Source organism: Hyperolius riggenbachi, chromosome 2 (assembly GCF_040937935.1).
Source record: "Hyperolius riggenbachi isolate aHypRig1 chromosome 2, aHypRig1.pri, whole genome shotgun sequence".
Lineage (NCBI taxonomy): Eukaryota > Metazoa > Chordata > Amphibia > Anura > Hyperoliidae > Hyperolius > Hyperolius riggenbachi.
In genome coordinates this window covers 453,137,601-453,155,681 of record NC_090647.1, presented here as the reverse complement: position 1 = coordinate 453,155,681, position 18,081 = coordinate 453,137,601, and positions in this window count along the sequence as shown.

Sequence of the window (18,081 nt, the reverse complement as noted above, 5' to 3'; positions counted from 1 at the left end):
TGAATCTGGGGGGTGGATTTGCATCAGTATTAGGATTGGGTATTGGGTATGAAATGGAGGGTTGTTTAGCTTTATGGCATGCATCACGGATGAGTTTTTTCGGGTATTTTCGAGCAGTAAATTTCTTGGTAAGTGTTTTGGATTGTGTAATATAATCATGGTTATCGGTACAGTTTCTGTGTATGCGTCTGAACTGGCTGTAGGGTGTATTTTGGGTCCAAGGTCTGTGATGAAAGCTATTGAAGTGGATGTAGTTGTTGGAGTCTACGGATTTGAAGAAGGTCTTGGTTTTGATTTTACTGTGTTCGGTGAAAATCGTTAGGTCCAGGAAGTCGATGGATACAGGGTGATGTTGTGAGGTGAATTGAAGGCCGGCTTTGTTTGAGTTTAGAAATTGTATGAATGCGGGGATGAGTGTGATGTCACCTTTCCAAATAAAAAACAGGTCATCGATGTAACGTTTGTATAGTATAATGTTGTCGGTAAATGGATGTTCAGTTTCTATTAGTTGTTGTTCAATGTAGCCCATGGTGAGGTTTGCATATGATGGTGCAAAGGAGCTACCCATAGCTGTGCCGCTGATTTGGTGGTAGTATTTGTCATTGAAGGAAAAAATGTTATTGTTAAGGATGAATTCGGTGCATTGTAAAAGAAAATTCTGTTGTATGGGTGGCATGGAGGGAACCTGTCTTGCAGGTACTTATTTTATCTGTTCAGGTAATTGTTACGCTCTACTATGCACTTTTTCATACAATCACCTATATACATATATCACAATCCACCACTAGATGGCACTGCATCACTAAAATGAACTTGCCCTTACTCTTGCCCTATTCCAAAATGGCACCAGCAACTGCTAGTTTCATCTGCACATGTGCAGAATGACTCAGCACATTTACCAAGCACTGTGATTGGTCAATCAACCCCCAAAGTAGTATAAATGAGCACTCCTGGAAGTGAGCCCTCACAGAGGTGCCTGGCTCTTCTACTGACCACATATGGTAAGTCCCAGCTGTCTTTCTTTATGATACCTTCATGTTTTCAATTGCTTGTGAACTTTTGCATTGAGAATTCGGTTTTTGATTTGAGGTTTATCTTTGATTTTTACATTCTTTGCTTTTAGCGCAAAAATACACAAGATCAATATTTTATTGTAAAAACGTATAGAACTATATTTTAGCGCAAAACGTCTGAAACAATAATTTTTATTCTAGCCCAAAAGATCGGTGTTTTTTTCGTGAATATGTGCAATGTACGCAAAAACCGCGCAATTTAACGGGAATTTTTTCCCCAAAATTGTTTACTTAAAATTTGAATTAAGCATTATTATTGCAAGATTTTATGTGAAAAGAATATTAACAGTTTTGCTCATCACTGCTCACAATTACCTGTTCCACTGTCTTTATCCCAATCACCCCCACTTTTTAATACCTATTTCACCTCTGATGTTTGATATTTATTTATAGTTTTTATATATATTTTTATTTTTATACAATTTAATGACTGTATGACTACACATGGGTTATGAGCCAATTATCTCTGTTTACAGCTATTGCTCCGTTGTTATTGCCTGATGAAGCGGGATCAAACCTGCGAAACGCGTTGCATATTTGGAGTTCATAAATAAAATATATTGACTGTCTTTACTACAGTCGTTGTGTGTCTACTTGGAGGAGGTAAGTCCACCACTACCTCCTCTATTTACCAAGAATTTGGTTTTTAAGCTCATTTAGCTTCCTTTTATCCTTTTGGCGCCTCTGTTCTCCTGCATAATATTGAGTCCACCCTGGGTGGAGGGTTGAACCCCCTTTTTCTCATCTACAGAGAGCGACTTCTTATTCCTGAGTGGGGTCAGGAAAATCTCCCCACCTGCCTTTACAGTGGTTGCCTAATGGTAACCCTGGTTTGTGAGTATTAATATTTACTCTATCTAGTAACCATTTACCAGTACATATTACACTATTGGGGCTCTTGGTGTTCCTTGTTTTTATATTTGACAGTGGGGATGGTGTGTTCAGAGTGATGTGCAGGGTTAGCTTTCTGCCACACATAGCGTTTTGCATTTTGGCCAAAAAGTTCCATTTTGGTCTCATCTGACCAGAGCACCTTCTTCCACATGTTTGCTGTGTCCCCCACATGGCTTGTGGCAAACTGCAAACGCGACTTCTTATGCTTTTCTGTTAACAATGGCTTTCTTCTTGTCACTCTTCCATAAAGGCCAACTTTGTGCAGTGCATGACTAATAGTTGTCCTATGGACAGATTCCCCCACCTGAGCTGTAGATCTCTGCAGCTCGTCCAGAGTCACCATGGGCCTCTTGACTGCATTTCTGATCAGCGCTCTCCTTGTTCGGTCTGTGAGTTTAGGTGGACGGCCTTGTCTTGGTAGGTTTACAGTTGTGCCATATTCCTTCCATTTCTAAATGATCGCTTGAACAGTGCTCCGTGGGATGTTCAAGGCTTTGGAAATCTTTTTGTAGCCTAAGCCTGCTTTAAATTTCTCAATAACTTTATCCCTGACCTTTCTGGTGTGTTCTTTGGACTTCATAGTGTTGTTGCTCCCAATATTCTTTTAGATACCTCTGAGGCCATCACAGAGCAGCTGTATTTGTACTGACATTAGTTTACACACATGTGCACTCTATTTAGTCATTGGCACTCATCAGGCAATGTCTATGGGCAACTGACTGCACTCAGACCAAGGGGGGTTGAATAATTATGCACACCCCACTTTGCAGTTATTGATTTGTAAAAAATGTTTGGAATCATGTATGATTTTCGTTCCACTTCTCATGTGTACACCACTTTGTATTGGTCTTTCATGTGGAATTCCAATAAAATTGATTCATGTTTGTGGCAGTAATGTGACAAAATGTGGAAAACTTCAAGGGGGCCGAATACTTTTGCAAACCACTGTTTTATTTAAAATTATTCATGTTATATATAAATATTTTACATTTACGTTGTGCAGCTAGCAGGTAGAGTTCCAAATAATTCAGTAGCTTTATTTGTCAGCTGTTTACCGCACACCAGAAAGATTCCCAAAGGAGTGATACAAGCCTCCCCCTCTCTCCTAGACAAGGTAACAAGACAGGATTCCAACCTGCCCAGATGGGTGCGTCCATGCAAAAAGGGCGTCAGGAAAAAAGGGTGCGTGGTGTAAACAATAAGCGGTAATAGCGTTTATACAAATATTGTGTTGTATTTCGTTTACAATAATGTTTTACAAATTATTTATTCTTATTTATTCACTCCAAAGAAGGACCGGCACCACACCAAGGAATTATAGCTCTTCAAGGTTTAATCAAACACATGTTAGCAACGACAGACTGCTGTTTCGACCCTCCTGGGTCTTTGTCAAGTTGCAGGAATCATATAACACCAAATAACATACAAACATACATATATAGTGAGTTAACACGCCCACAGAGGGGCCTGGTGACCAATCCTGAGAGCGCCTTAATGGAGGACCTGATGGGAGACTGACCACCCTACTACACACCAATAGCAACTCAGCATTTCAAAATGTCACTCACCAATCAGGGTAAAACGGCGAGTTCCCCGCTGTCAAAGTGTCGGCGGTGCGCATCATAGCAAAGCCGCTACCTCAAACGGAGCAGGCAGTATGACTTCCTAGTCATGTGATCAAATCACATGACTTGAGTCAGATGGCAAAATACAGCCAATCATGTGCGCCCCCCTTTTTTTTTTTTCACAGCATACACAGCCTCCGCATCAGAGCGGTGGGAGGTGCCCAAGCGGCCCAGGATACCGCCCATGTAACCATACCTACATAGACGCTCCACAATACATACAGGCCGCCGCACTCACCACACCACGCGGAGTTAAAGGGGAACCCTGCCAGTCTCTCCCACTGCGCTCTCCACATTGGTCTGAAAGAAATAAAATAATAAAATATCACTCATCAAACATTAAAGAGTAGAAAACCTAATAGAAAATATACAATATACAATACAAGGCAGACTAGCAGAGGACTCATATTAATTAGACGCAGAAACTCAGGTCAAGCTCCCTATTCAGCCCTGCTCTCCCCCTTGCGTCCAACCTTCTGATCCATCCCGCCTCCCTACGAAGCAATTCTTTGAGCCTATTCCCCCCCCGCCACTGTGGTGATACCCCATCAATGGCCATAACCCTTAACTGAGAAACATTATGTCCAAAGTTAATAAAATGATCAGATACTGCCTGTCCTGTAGTGCCATTCCTAATAGCTGACTTATGGGCTGAGATCCTAACCTTAAGGCACTGAGTAGTCATGCCAACATATATAAAACTGCACGGGCATTTAATCAAATATACCACGTGATTTGAATCACAAGTGTAATGGCCCCTAACATGATACTCAGTGCCCAGGGTAGGATGTTGGAATACATTACTCCTAATGACACTATTGCACATGTGACAGGACAGGCAGGGAAACATACCAGTTCTCGACGAACAGGATTGTACCGGGGGAGCCGATTTGACACGTAATCTATCTCGCAGCGTGGGCGCACGTCGAAAAGACATCATAGGGGGGCTCCTGAACTCAGGAACCCTTGGAAAACCATCCCGTAGAAGATGCCAATGTTTCCGCAATGAACGTGCCACAACGTCACTACAGACGTTATATGTGGACACGAAGGGAATACGTGGTATCCCCCTAGTGTTACGCTTGCGTCGTTGTTTTCGCCCCTGCGAGGCCTCCAACGGATACCCCCTGGAGCGAAATTTGTTTATCAATTCACTTTTGCGTGATACACATATGTCAGGCTCACTTACAATCCTGTCTATTCTAGACAGTTGACTACCCGGAATTCCATCCTTCACTCCTGCTGGATGAAAGCTATTATAGTGAAGGGTGGAGTTCCTGTCCGTCGGTTTGGTATATAAGTCAGTCCAAATCACTCCCTGCCTATTACACACCAGAACATCAAGAAATGGAATACACTCCAAACTCCAATTTGCTGTGAGTTTGATATGTGGGCATTGAAGATGTACTTCCCGAATTATTTATTCTTATTTATTGTATTTATAAAGCGCCAACATATTACGCAAATTAAAAAACATTTAATAATGTGTATGAAATCGCAAATTGTGAAAACGATAATCTTTCCTGTTTTAAAAGTGAAACGTATAATTACGTTTGTTAAAAAACGATAATATATGTGTAATTGTTATAATTGTATAATATTGTGTATAATCTTCATTTATCGTTTCTTCATGTGATACAATGGGAAAACATTTTTTATAACGATGAAAAAAATATATAAGTACGTAATAACTGTTGTAAAACATTAGTAAATATTACTAACATTTTACTACAACTAAACCTAACCCTACTCTCATACAGAGCCCTCCCTCTACCTATCCCTAACCCTTAGACCCCCCTGGTGGTGCCTAACCCTAAGACCCCCCTGGTGGTGCCTAACCCTAAGACCCCCCTGGTGGTGCCTAACCCTACTTCCCCACTGGTGGTGCCTAACCCTAAGACCCCCCTGGTGGTGCCTAACCCTAAATCCCCCCTGGTGGTGCCTAACCCTAACCACTCCCTGATGGTGCCTAACCCTAAGATCCCCCTGGTGGTGCCTAACCCTAAGACCCCCCTGGTGGTGCCTAACCCTAAATCCCCCCTGGTGGTGCCTAACCCTAAGACCCCCCTGGTGGTGCCTAACCCTAAATCCCCCCTGATGGTGCCTAACCCTAACCACTCCCTGATGGTGCCTAACCCTAAGATCCCCCTGGTGGTGCCTAACCCTAAGTTAATAATTTCTGGGCGCCCTTTTTTCCTGTTCGGCGCCCATCAAATGATATTTATTATGGGAGTGAATGGCGGTGCCCTTTTTATCCACTTGCCTCATGCGCCCAAATTTCCTGCTTCCCAGATGGGTAATACATTGCTTGGTACAGCATAACAACTCCCAGTTCCTTCCTAATGGTCAAAAAAATCTGTTTACATGTTAACAACAACATTTGAGAGACTGTATTTCATTTTCACACGCACCATTCTCCTCAGAAGTAACGAAGTAACACTAGCCTGAACTAAGTGGGAAAATGAAAAATGACATTCCAGAGATTGCTAGTTATTCTAGAAATAGTAAAATATGTGCGTTATCGAGCATTTCTGACATTCAAGACACTGATAGTAACAAAGGAGAGGAACTACAGCTACATTATGACTCACAGATCAGTGAGGAGTTGACCTTTTATCTCCTGTTACTTATGTTTCTATGGAGGTGAGGTGGGTGGGGGGAGCACTATTACTTCATAGTCTCATTCTCATCTATTAAGAACACAGAATGAAGCCATGTACAGAATTCAGATGGTAGTTCTCATCAAAGATCTGCCTGTGAATATTTATGTAGGTTTGTTCCATGGAAGAGACAGGCAAAGGTGGAAGAGACTATAGCCATTAGGTGGACTTCTATTGACATACTATCCTTACCATATCTGACTGTAAATGTATGGATACAACAATATATATATATAAACGTTTAGCAAAGTATACAAAGATTTCAACACACATGATTTGTAAACATTGGCAAAATTTACCTTTGCCCGGTCTCTGACATTCCACAATCCCCAGCGACATGGAGTTGTGTGTTGGCACATGGGTTGTGAGCAGACATTTCTCAGTAAATGATCACTGGCACTGACTTACATGAATAAAACACTTAGTGTAGAAGGAAACAACGGGGCAAAAATTAAAAGTGGATGCATCTTCAAGAACGGACTGCTAGGAAACGAAATTCTGCAGACTCATATCAGGCTGAATATTAACTAATTTAAAACGCAATGAGGTCGATACAGAAAAGGCCGATAACAGTGCACACCACGCGGCAGCGCGGCAATGTTAACGGTTGTACTAAGCCGATTAAAGCCGATGTGCCGATAGCGCAACAAGCGATAGCAGTGTATGCATGGTAAGGAGTTAGCGTAGCGCACACTACACTACTGCCGTACGTGCATACACCCTTTACGTGCATTGCTATGGTAACACTGGTAGCATTATAGGCGCAATGAGCGTTATTATGTTTATTACAGGCCAGTAACATTTCCCCGAAAAATCGAAAGCTTTTTTTTTTATTCAAGCAAAAAATCCAATCAGATTTCCCGTTTTTATTTGATTGAAGTCGATCAAGAGTGGTGGATTTTTCTGATCAATTTTTATGAAAATTGAATGGTGTAGGGTAGCTTGTCAAGCAATATTCTCAGAGTTTTCAATCTTTTTTTTTTTTTTTCATAATTGGTAGAAAAAAGCTGAACATGTGTGTTACTTTGTAAATTCTGCCCCCTCCTCCCTCAGTAACCTGTTCTCATTTTCCAACTGTCACAATCTTTAGTCATGTGATCCTGGTGACCGGATAAGCGGGCGCCAGTCTAGTGACAGGTGGCCAGTGGAAGCATCTAAAGCCTCGTACACACATCTGACTTAAAGAGAAACCGTGACCAAGAATTGAACTTCATCGCAATCAGTAGCTGATACCCCCTTTCCCATGAGAAATCTTTTCCTTTTCACAAACGGATTATCAGTGGGCTTTGTATGGCTGATATTGTGGTTAAACCCCTCCCACAGTGTGATGTCAGGACCATGGTTCTGACATCACACTGTGGGAGCCCTGTTGCATTGTGGGAAATAACAGCTGTTTACAACTGCTAAAAAAGCAAGCAGCAGCTACTTCCACTGGCATCACCTGCCAGAAGTAAAAATGTCACCATGTGATAAATGTTAGAATGTAAATCAGGGAGAAGAAAGCCTTTACAATGGGCAAACACTGACTAAATCATTTATACATTATTATTGTAAAAATGAAGCACTTTTTTATTCCATTATTTTCATTGGGGTTCCTCTTTAAGTCGGCTGAGGCGGTTGTTATCAGGCGTGTGTACGAGTGATGCGCCCATAGCAACCCAGCGCATCATCAGCTACGAAGTTGACATGGGTGTGTGCAGCCCCACCGACAGGTAGGCAACATCCGTCAAAGGTGTGTACACGGCTTTAGTGAGGGAGGGAAGGACAGACACAGTATACATATCTGGCCAGATTCTCATTCCATATACAGATGGACACACGTTCACTTTAAATCGCTTTGAACATGGAGAGTGGGTGGGCTGAGGCGACGGGAGTGCGGCGTGAACAAAGGTAGCGGCAATTCAGTGCGGCGATTTGTAGGTATGCGCCGGTTTCTGGTACCAGCGGTAAGGGGCGGTTCTAGACTTTTTGCTGCCTAAGGCAAACTTGTGAGGATGCGCCCCCCTTCCCCCCAAATTGGAATGATCGCACAGCACCCGACAATTTGCACCACATGTTATAGCTGCAGTGAACGCCCCCAAAAAACACCCTCAGCATAGGTAGGTAGCCAGGTATAGGTGCCCCCAGTATTGGCAGCTAGGTAAAGTTGCCCCCAGTATAGGTTAGCCAGGTACAGTTGCCCCCAGTATAGGTTGGCCAGGTACTCTCTTCATTTCCTGTTTCTGTCTGGTGCTGCCCCCAGACTTCTGCCGTCTGAGGAAGTCGCCTCACTTGGTATCATGGGCGGACCGGGCCTACCAGCGGTCTCTGGTCCTTAGTCTGGTTCCACACTTACTTGGGGCTTCCCTAAGCCCCCTTAAGGCCGCTCGTCCCTCGCTGTCTCCAATTCAGCCCGAGAGCTTGTCCAAGTCACGCTTTGTCGCGCATGCGCGGCCCGGACAGACGTGCTGCCCAGTTGCTGTCCCGTCCCAGAGAACCTTCTGTGCCTGAGCACGGGTTAGCAACAGGAGAGCACGCCTGGCCAGGCTGCGCATATGTGACAAAGCACCGCTCGGCCATCCTCTTGGGCTGAATTGCAGGTGACTCCGTGGCAGTATTCGACCAGTTCGGTCCCCCGATCCCCCGTGGCAGTATTTGACCAGTTTGGTCAAATACTGCCACTTCCGCAGCGGAAGGGAGCTTTCGGAAGCCTTCGGGAGCACTCGGGCTCCCGAAGACGGACCGCTCCATACTACGCATGCGCGAGCGCCCTCTATGATGCACTCACCCGTGCGTAGTATGGAGCGGCCTGTCTTCGGAAGCCCGAGTGCTCCCGAAGACCTCCGAAGTCCCTGCGACGGCGGACGCGAACGGGGGAGCCAGCGCAACACTGAGGGCACCGGGAGAGGAAAGGGAAGGCTCATTAGGACCGAGCCTTCCCTCTGCTTAGGTGAGTATCTGACTTTTTGATTCTTAAAGTGGTACCCACTGGCTTTAAGGACCAGAGACCGCTGGTACCAGAAACAGGCGTATACATACAAATCACTGCACTGAATCGCCGCTACAGTCGTTCACGACGTACACCCGTCACCTCAGCCCACTCACTCTGCCGTTTCTATGACGGCAGAGCTCTGTGAGCCGGTCCGTGAGCTGCTCAGGATCTGATTTCATTGGCTTCTGACCGTGTGATCAGAGTAAGCCAATGGGATTTGTTCACATTGATGACAGGGTCAGGAGCCAATGAAATCAGATCCTAACCGGCTCTGTCATACCGGCAGCAAGACAGTGAGGGATGAGCCGCCTTAAGGGGGCTTAAGCAAGCCCCAGGTAAGTATAGTACCTCAGACGCTTCTCGTCTCAGGTACACTTTAAGGGATCAGAGACCGCTGCTACAGAAGGGGTTAATTAAAGCTTTTCTTGCTTATAAAAATAGGAAACAAAACAATATCTGCAATTTTAGGTGCAGCAAACTCATGAAGGTTACTACTGTTTGAGGTTTCATGGCGTATAAGCATAAGGTAACATATTGAATTCAATGATCCTCATTTACTGCAAGTTATCTGAAGGTGGAAAATCCTGAAAGCTGGCCTGACAAGCTGACATGACGATTGTACTGCTGCTCAGGCCCTCAGATTTATATTGTTTGGAAAGCTCTTGGCTTAGCTGGGTACAGAGTGGCCTGAGCACAGCTGGATATGTCAGCCTGGCTTTCTGGATATAGAAAATGATGTCATATATGAAGTCTGAACTGTGACATCAGGCTGTTTCCAAGCATAATTTGGACCTGTGATGACAAGCGTCCTTTTAGCAGGAACTATACTTCCCTTATTAAGGACTGGAAAGTTTTACTTATGGATTCATATTTCTCAACATGCTCTTTCCCATTCCCCCAATCGCTTTACCTTCATTTTTTGAAAAGAAAATATATCATGCCATAGAGTGTGGCATTGCACAACAACAGATAATAGTGTATTTCCAGGCCAGGCTAGTAAAGTTATAGCAAGCTGCGTGTTGCGGACGGACAGGGCGGACAGACTCTGACACGTGGATCGCAGTCGGTGTCGATTACAATTTTGTTTCTTTTTTTAATAGCTACCACAAATGCTTTCTGTGTGCCAACATGATGGCACAACATGGCTCTCCCTGTCATTTGCAGCTTTTGGTTAGCATGTTTTGTCTAGGCAATACAGAGACCGCTAAGCTCTGCTGCCAAGCCTGCTTAATCTGTCAGTTTACACTCAGAAATGGTGGATCAGTTCTTGACTAACTCTGTGGAACAGGGGACTCAAACTCGCGGCCCGCGGGCCATTTGCGGCCCTCGGTACAATATTTTGTGGCCCGCGCCGGCAAAAGCAAAAGAGACACGGAAGCGAACTATTTTACCTTATAGCTCACTTCAGTGCTCCCAAGTAATTCGCCGCATCCCCTCCACTAAACGAGGGCTGCAGAGCCCCCAAATCCCCCGGGCAAACATCCACGACTGCGCTGAGGGGCAGAGCTTCCAGCTGTAGCTCTGCCCCTCCTGATGTCAATTGCCGCACGGATCGCCAACCTCTCCCCGCCCCTCTCTGTGAAGGAAGAGTAAAAAAGGGGCGGGCAGAGGCGGCGATCCGCCGCGACAGACGTCAGGAGGGGCAGAGCTGAAGCTGAAAGCTCTGCCCCTTCCAGGAAATGCCGGTGGATTGCCCCCACCCCGGGCGATTTGGGGGCTCTGCAGCCCTCGTTTTGCGGCAGGGACACGGCGGATTACTTGTAATGGGAGCACTGAAGCGAACTATAAGGTAGGACACTTCATGTTCAGAAGAAATAATTAAAACTGTTAATAATGACATTTGAGTACTTTTTTTTTGTGAAATCCCTTATGCGGCCCAGCCTCATCCTGACTTTGCCTACTGCGGCCCCCAGGTAAATTGAGTTTGAGACCCCTGCTGTAGAAGGAACATTTTCAAAGCACATTTTTTAAGTTAGCTATATTATTATTATTAATTTATATAGCACCAATATTTTCCATAAAGATGTGCAAATAAATATTTTACAGTGGAGTAATTAGAAATCACTAGGCCCCTTGAAAAGTTTTTAGATGTTGCCATCCTCCCCTAAAGCACCCATCTAATTCAGGATCATCTATTGTGCATTCCTAGCAAGAATATACTGTATGTAATTTTTTGTCATGCCAGGACAGTGGCATAGAGGTTAGCACTCATGTCTTGCAGCTTGGTCCCCATTTGAGATCCTAGCCAGGGCACTATCTGCACAGAGTTTGTATGTTTTTCCTGTGTCTGTGTAGGTTTTCTCTGGGCATTTCAGTTTTCTCCCACACATCCCAAAAACATACAGATAAGTGAATTGGCTTCCCCTTAAATTGACCCTAGACTATGATACATACATAGACATATGACTGTGGTAGGGAGTAGAAGTGACAAGACAATATACTCTGTATAGCGCTGCAGGAGATGATACAAATACTAAAATACTAAATAATAATAACATGTAGATCCAGGGCCAGATTTACAGCTGAGGAGCCTATAGACACATAAGCTCTGGTGCCCTAAACCCTGCCCCTTAACACAGGCCATTCCTCTCACACACACACCCATAGACATTCAGATGTGCTCCTCCCCATAGTCAGATCTGCCAGCTATAGGTGCCCCAGTATAGGTTAACCAGGTATAGGTGTTCCAGTATAGGTTAGTCAGGTATAGGTGCCCCAGTATAGGTCTGCCAGGTATGGGTGCCCCAGTTTAGGTTAGCTAGCTATATGTGCCCCAGTATACATAGCCTGGCATAGTTGTCCCCAGTATAGGTTAGATAGGCATAGGTGCTCCAGTATAGGTTATCCAGGTATAGGTGCCCCATTATAGGTTAGTCAGCTAGCTATATGTGCCCCCAGTATAGATTAGCCAGCAATAGGTGCCCCCAGTATAGGTAGCCAGCTATAGGTGCCCCCCAGCATAGGTGCCCCAGTATAGGTAGCCAGGCATAGTTGCCCCTAGTATAGGTTAGCCAGGCATAAGTGCCCCCAGCATAGGTTAACCAGGTATAGGTATCCCCAGTATAGGTTAGCCAGCTATAGGTGCCCCCTCTGCTATTCAGAGCACGAGCAGAGCAGTTATAAGACTCACCAGCTTCAGACGTTCCAGCGATGACGTCCATTCAGCAGGATCAGCGTATTTAGCACCATCTCCATAGCTACAGCGGGTCTCTTTGCATGTGACCCGGTGGCTTGACGCACTGTTACGAGCAGGGTCGCATGCACAGAGACCCGCTGTAGCTATGGAGATGGCGCTGGATGCACTGCCGCTGCTAAATGGACGCCATCGCTGGAATGTCGAGAACCGGTGTGTCACTCTTCTCATAACCACTCCGCTTGTGCTCTGTAGACAGAGAGGGAGGGAGAGGGGGCACTTTGGGGCGGCCAAAAAGCCACCTCTTATACATGGGCTGCCTGCAGGCACATGCCTACAGTGCTTATAGATACATCAGGCCCTGCTTAGCTCTACTGGAATATTATTATATAGTATTTATGCAGCGTTGACATTTTCAACTGTGCTGTACAGACTATTTACTGGTAGTCATGTCACTAAAGGTGCCCATACATCAGCACATTCATACATTACGGCAGCAGTGGCGGGGGTGTCATCGTTTCGTCGCTTGTTCCGAAATCAGCTGCCATACCGCTGTACACCCAATCAACCAACTTTGGCTCAACATATTGCATCAGGTGCGATCGACTAACGCGACCAATTTCGGACCAAAATTGGTTGCACCATCGATTGAGGCAAGGCTAGTTAGGCAAGTGACTGGAGAGAGTCTAGGGACCCAGTTTATGCTAACCCCCAACAAATCTTGCCAAAAAAGCTAGATAGCCATCAAGCATAGACCCAAAGTTATTGTGGGCAGAGGTGGCACAGGGGGACTGAAGATGGCACAAGTAGACAGAAGGAGGCAGAAGGGGACAGAAGGAGGTACAAACACCAGTGGGGGTGTGGCTTCATTGGGGGCATGGCTCTGTACATGTATCTGTTTGAGAGGGGACAAACAGCAAAAGCATTAGAAAAATAAACATTGCATAGTCAGTTCCGATATGAATAGCACGCACATCAAATATAGCCATTGCTAACTTGTGGCATTTTTTTTCCTGCAAAGCAAAGCATGAAACTTGGACTTGCTATGGCAACTTTTATACCATGTTTTCCTTTCTTCAATTACATTTTAATTATGTAATTGTAATGTATGTAATTGTATGTAACTTGAAGGCTGGGATCACACTGAATTTGTTGTGGATGCAGATGTGAATGCATCCATTGTGAGAACTTTGCATTGTAATACACTGCAGCATGCATAGTGAGAACATATGTAATTATGGCACCAGGGGCATAACAATAGCCCTTGTCAATATCAGGGGTGTGGGGCCTCCTCCTACCTCTTCCCACCAGCTTGCAGTGTAGCGCAGGAAGCAGTGGCATATTCACAAACTCCAGCGCTGCTGGTCAACTCCATGCTTTTCTGGCTCCCAAACACATAACTGATGCAAGTCACATGATCGAGAGCCAAAGATGGTAGCACAGAGAGAGTGGCTGCCAGGAATCACAGAGGAGACCTGCAGCGCCAGAAGTTAACGCCAGGGAAATGCGCCCCCCCCCTTGCCCAATTGTCATGGGGTTCTTGTTACGCCCCTCTTCAGTGTATACATTTGCAGTGACTCCATGACACAGTCCTTGTAGGGGCAAAAAGAAAAAAGGGCTATTTTATCCATTTTTTAACATATTATAACCAATGGTAAAATGTATTTGAAAAATTCATTGCAACATGTGATATGACTTGGGGGGTACTTCTATTCATTGCATTCTAGAATTTTTCTTTAGTCACACTGTCTGTAGCTATATAAGTATAACAGAGTAACCAAGCAGCTTAGGGTGATCCAAACTACTAGGATTGTATAGGGGGATAAAAGGAACCAAAAAGCCCTCCTACTAAAAAAGCAAAGCTTGGTGTAAATTGCCTTCTTAAAGTGAACCTAAAGCCTACCAAAAAAACCGAGATGAACTCACCTGGGGCTTCCCTCAGCCCCCTGCAGACGATCGGTGCCCTCGCAGCTCCGCTCCGATGCCTCTGGACCCGCCGGCGACGACTTCCGGTTTGGCCGTCACCGGCCGACAGGCATGGGAACGCGAGTGATTGTTCGCGTTCCCAGCCTGTATATCGCCCCCTATGCTGCTATTGCGACCTCCTGGCCACAATAGCAGCATAGGGGGCGATATACAGGCTGGGAACGCGAACAATCACTCGCGTTCCCATGCCTGTCGGCCGGTGACGGCCAAACCGGAAGTGTTCGCCGGCGGGTGCAGAGGCATCGGAGCGGAGCTGCGAGGGCACCGATTGTCTGCAGGGGGCTGAGGGAAGCCCCAGGTGAGTTCATCTCGTTTTTTTTGGTAGGCTTTAGGTTCACTTTAAAACAGAAGGAAATTTGCAATAATTCAGTTATAAGTGAACATTTGTGATTACCCACAATGCTCTACTGAATATGCAAATTATCCCTTTTCGCCCTTGGTAAGCCAAGCAAGCATCCAGAACCGCTGGTGTATAGCAAGCTTATAGCTTTAAGTTTTACACAGCCTTATCAAACCCACATGTAGACAGCCTGTTTCGGACTTTTGGTCCTCATCAGTACATGGCAGGGATTGATAAAGCTGTATGAAATAGGGCTTGGACGAGTACAAGAGAGTAACCAAGCAGCTTAGGTATGTGTGAGAAAACGTTCAACAATAAATGGAGTTTTCTTTCATTTTTCCAGACATTAGGGAGGTGTAAACTCTCTGCACCAGTCCTGCTGGGATCAGATGAGACCAGTGACATGCAATGATTTCCTGCTGCTAGAAGCAATTGCACTTTGCAGAATGAGAGGTAGTTCATACTATGAGCCTTTTTTTTTTAAATCGCTACAGTTTTTAAAAAGCTCTATAAAAGAGCTTGTGTAATTAAATTCAATGTGAGTGTTCTCAGATGAGCGATGAGCTTTCTTTCCAATTGCAAACGTGGGTCCTGCACCAATTTCTGAGCTCTTCAATGCATGGTATAGGAAAAAGCGCAAATCGTTTTGAAAGCACTTAAAACAGCGATTTTGTGAGCGGTTTTCAGGCAAATTTGATTTAAAAGACATTCAGTTTCAGGTCAAAGTGTGTACTGGCTGTTTGTCTGCACGCACCAAATTGCAAAACAAAAACGCATACAAAATTGCTTGCAAAAAACGCAAATTGTAAAAAACGCTGGTAACATCTTCACAAAAAAAAAGCACATAGTGCTTGCGATTGCGATTTTGCAGTGTAACAGTCACATTTCAGCAGGAGGTTTTGGTTGGGAAAGCATTAGGGGACTGTACTAAGGCCAGACAGATATGGAGATGTGTCGTCTATGTGTCAGAAGATAGAGAAAGGTGACCCTGAGGGTCAGAATCTGGCAGTGCTGGGTGTGGTCCCAGCATTGCTTTCCAGGCGTATTTTTAACATACACGAATGGCACGTGAATCTCCCACTTGGAAGCGGATCACACACTTTGTGGCTTAACCCAATCCTTGCTGTCGGCATCCCTAGCAGCATGTAGCCACATTGCTACATTTCTTCCATGTACCTGGAGGCTAAGCTCTGACAGCTCCTGGATTTCCTGCAGAACATTCCTTTTTTTTTGTTTACGTTTAGTTTTTGTCATGATGGACATATCCTTTAATACATTTTACAATCGGCTCCTCTCTCCCTCTATCCGCGATCCGAGAGAGCAGAAATATGTCTTACTCCAGCAAAAGGGACATACAGACCATTGCTTCACTAGAGCTGCATTGCCAGATCTTGTGCAATCCTTTCCAAATACTGCTGGTCAGGAAGAGGTTGTTCAAGGGCACCTGTTTGAGCTGGCATGAAACGGAGGGGTGGGGAGAGAGTTGGTTATCTTTTCCTATCTTTACTTTTAAGGTCACCGGGCACGGCATGTGACCATATAAAGCACAGCCTCGTCTTGTTGGCTTTGTAGGAGGCTGGCAGCGCCACCATGGTAGGCACAGCGCCCGCAGCTGCGCCATCCTTTTATGGTCTTCAGAAATCAATAACGGCATGGAGGTTCACTTTGAAAACAATACTGTCAGGGAATGCCACGTATGGCGCTTTGATGGTACAAGTCATTTTATAGTACCTTCAATACATTGTTTCTAGCAATATATCTCCTATGTCTGTTGTGAAGAGCAATATAGATCAGCTATACAGAAATACTGACATCAAGGTGGCCACTAACGATACAATTTGCTGAACGATTGCTTACGAACGATTATTCATATGAACGATAGAAATTATCTTTTGGGACCAAAATGGACGAAAATCTCCCAACCAATCCGATCAAATTAATGAAATTGATCCGATTTTTATGTTCAATCCCATTATTCTGGTTGGTGTAATGGTTAAGGGCTCTGCCTCTGACATGGGAGACCAGGGTTCGAATCTCGGCTCTGCCTGTTCAGTAAGCCAGCACCTATTCAGTAGGAGACCTTTGGTAAGTCTCCCTAACACTGCTACTGCCTATAGAGCGCGTCCAAGTGGCTGCTGCTCTGCTCTGGCGCTTTGAGTCCGCCAGGAGAAAAGCGCGATATAAATGTTATTTGTCTTGTCTTGTCATTCTGATCGGATTGGTAAAGAGATTTTTCTCCATTAGTGGTCCCAAACGATCATTTCTGATCATTCATACGAATAATCGTTCGTAAATGATTGTTTAGTTAATTATATCGTTAGTGGCCACCTTATGGACAAAATCTCCTTACCAATTTGATCAGATTAATGAAGTGTTATAGAATACCCAGAAGCTAATAGTGACCCAGAACCGCTAGGAAAGTATAAGGGGCTAAAAGAGACCGAAAAGCCCTCTTGCTAAAGAGCAACTCTGAATGTAATTCTTCTATTTGTGCCTGACTTTCAGGAGCATAAAGAATTATTTGTATATGTGGGAGTGATGCATCATGGGAAACCACAGTTGCTCACTTAAAACTGCAAATACCTTCTGTTTTAAGAAGGCAAAATTATATTCACTAGAAGTGCTGTGAAGGGTCACATTTCTGAAGCTATTACTCTCCCCCAGACTTGTGCGGAAAGCCAAGAGCCGTACACTTTAATGGTTTGTTGACATGATGTTGGAGTTTCATCTATACATGGAAAATAGATGCTGCAAGTAATGCAGAACTATAATAGCCCAGAACTAAGGGCCATGATAAATATAACTAGAACGCAATGTAAAAAAATTATAAATATAACAAACTAACTGTAATAAAGAAAACAATAGCTGCCAAGAGTGGAAGGTGCTTTTTGTAACTGGACAATACATATTTATTTTTCAGCACATTTTTTATTTTATGTATAAATTTTTTTTATTAAGTTGACCAAAAAGGGGGAAGCCATTTGCGTGTGGTCTGGTATTAGTCACAGGGGCAAACCCAGGATTTTCAAAGGGGGGATTCCTGAAAGGTCTCCCTCAGCCACGCACAATACAGTATGATAATATGGTAGGACATCATGCTGGGTACACGTTATGCAATTTCCCGTCTGACTGACAGAATCTGACGATTATTTCCTAAATGTCTGATCTGCTCCCAATCAACAACGGGATCGATCAGGAGCAGTTTGGCTATAGACAGGCCCGGATTTACCTCACAGGAGCCTATAGGAACATAGACTTCGCCCTCTATGATCCTCCCCAAACTGCACAGCAATTGTGCTGGCTGGCCCGGCCTTCACTTCTCCCTTACTTCCCTTGCCCATCAAAGGTAGCTACAGGTGCCTATTAGTTAGCCATAGGTACCCTCAGTATTAAGTAGCT